This window comes from Zeus faber, assembly GCF_960531495.2.
Source record: "Zeus faber genome assembly, chromosome: 8".
Lineage (NCBI taxonomy): Eukaryota > Metazoa > Chordata > Actinopteri > Zeiformes > Zeidae > Zeus > Zeus faber.
The window spans coordinates 1,331,436-1,333,935 of NC_137195.1; the positions used below are offsets into that span (position 1 = coordinate 1,331,436).

General features: G+C 31.8%; 1 protein-coding gene across 2 annotated transcripts in view; it reads right to left on the minus strand.

The window, feature by feature from the left end:
* Positions 1–1,922, minus strand: part of creb3l4 (cAMP responsive element binding protein 3-like 4) — a 7,382-nt gene extending 5,460 nt beyond the window's left edge. For both annotated transcript variants that reach the window (XM_080006219.1, XM_080006218.1), the window contains exon 1: positions 1,801–1,922. The gene's annotated coding sequence lies outside the window, so the exon portion shown is untranslated. The remainder of the gene's footprint in view (positions 1–1,800) is intronic.
* Between the last annotated feature and the right edge of the window lie 578 nt (positions 1,923–2,500).

The following is a 2,500-nucleotide window of genomic DNA, read 5'->3' on the forward strand; positions in this document are numbered from 1 at the left end:
GAGTGATGAATAATACCTTTACATCGATGGAAGCCATTAAATAACAATAGTAACAACAATAACAAAAGTCATGATATTGTGAAGAGCCTCTCATTCAAAACATGCAGCTCAAAGTGCTTCACATCAGTAAAATGCATCAAATACTAATAATTAGAATAATGATCAAACGAGCAAAATAAATAAATATTATTTTCAAGTTGAGACTGAATCAAACTTCAATTTCAATTTCAACATCAGGTGGAGATGTATGAGGTGTCCATGGTTACAGCCGTTCAGTACCTGCTCAAACAGCTCATTCAACACACACACACACACACACACACACACACACACACACACACACACACACACACACACACACGGACATCCTGGTGTGCCTACCACATGCACGCGCACTACAGCCCTGACGTGTACTGTATGAAGTTAAACATCTTTATTTTAAAGTTAAAAAACATCTTTATTTTAAAGTTAAACATCTTTATTTTAAAGTTAAACATCTTTATTTTAAAGTTAAACATCTTTATTTTAAAGTTAAACATCTTTATTTTTAAAGTTAAACATCTTTATTTATAAAGTTAAACATCTTTATTTTAAAGTTAAAAAACATCTTTATTTTAAAGTTAAACATCTTTATTTTAAAGTTAAACATCTTTATTTTTAAAGTTAAACATCTTTATTTTAAAGTTAAACATCTTTATTTTTAAAGTTAAAAAAACATCTTTATTTTTAAAGTTAAACATCTTTATTTTTAAGTTAAACATCTTTATTTTAAAGTTAAACATCTTTATTTTAAAGTTAAACATCTTTATTTTAAAGTTAAAAACATCTTTATTTTTAAAGTTAAACATCTTTATTTTAAAGTTAAACATCTTTATTTTAAAGTTAAACATCTTTATTTTTAAGTTAAACATCTTTATTTTTGAGTTAAACATCTTTATTTTTAAGTTAAAAACATCTTTATTTTAAAGTTAAAAACATCTTTATTTTAAAGTTAAACATCTTTATTTTAAAGTTAAAAAACATCTTTATTTTTAAAGTTAAACATCTTTATTTTAAAGTTAAAAACATCTTTACTTTAAAGTTAAACATCTTTATTTTAAAGTTAAAAACATCTTTATTTTAAAGTTAAACATCTTTATTTTAAAGTTAAACATCTTTATTTTAAAGTTAAACATCTTTATTTTAAAGTTAAAAACATCTTTATTTTTAAAGTTAAACATCTTTATTTTAAAGTAAAGATCTTTATTTTAAAGTTAAACATCTTTATTTTAAAGTTAAAAACATCTTTATTTTTAAAGTTAAACATCTTTATTTTTAAAGTTAAACATCTTTATTTTAAAGTTAAAAACATCTTTATTTTTAAAGTTAAAAACATCTTTATTTTTAAAGTTAAACATCTTTATTTTAAAGTTAAACATCTTTATTTTTAAAGTTAAAAAACATCTTTATTTTAAAGTTAAACATCTTTATTTTAAAGTTAAACATCTTTATTTTAAAGTTAAAAACATCTTTATTTTAAAGTTAAACATCTTTATTTTAAAGTAAAGATCTTTTCTGTGTCTACCTGTGCAGTTTACACATGGTGCGTTCAAGTCCCCACAGGAATCAGAAAACTGACTCTGCATAAAGTTAACACGCAGCATTTCATTAATAATATCTGAATATTATTGTGAATATTCTGCATTCGAGGTGCAGGTCGGGTCCTCTCTGCAGGAGACCGGAGGAGCCTGTGGAGCCGCCCGGGCCTCCGGATCGCCCTGCAAGGGACCAGATCCTGGTCCAACCGGACAGACCACTTACGAAGGCGGGGTAACCGGGTTTCACAGGCGGAGAGCAGGTCCGGAGGGCTTCTGTCTAATCCCGGGGAGAGAGGGGTCGGCTCGCCCACACAGGGACACCCACACCCGGATAGATCCGGCGGGCAGGCCCCGGTCAGTGATCCGGACGGGACGCCTCGTCACCACGGACTGCAGACCGTGTGCGGTCCGCTCCAGATCCAGGACGGGAATCCTGCCTCTGCACCTTTAACAAACGCCCCCGGCTCCTTTAAGTCCCGCCCACATTCTTCTTTGCGATTGGACGCACCGCTTCGAGTAGCCAATCAGAAAGCAGTAGATCGGCGTGTTTACCATGGTGCGTTCAGCGTCATCTCGGTGTTCAGGAAAGATCCACGACTATGCATCGTTGCCTAATAAGCATGAGTTTTGGACAAAGATCTCTCTTATTCAGTAAAGTGTTGCAGGTCAGGACTGCAGGTACTTTAAGTACTATACATTTAGTACAGAGAGTATGTGAGTCAATTATTCCATGAACAATTTCCCTGAGTTAATGTGTTAAAGTGAAATGCATGGAACAGGAGTTAGGTCCAGAACAGGTAAGTTTCAGGTGAGTTTTGTACTTTAATGCTTTAACAAGCTCAGAAGTCATCAGAACGCGGCAACTTTTGACAAAAATAAATCAATTTAAGGATTGATCAGACAAAATATACAGAATTACAGAC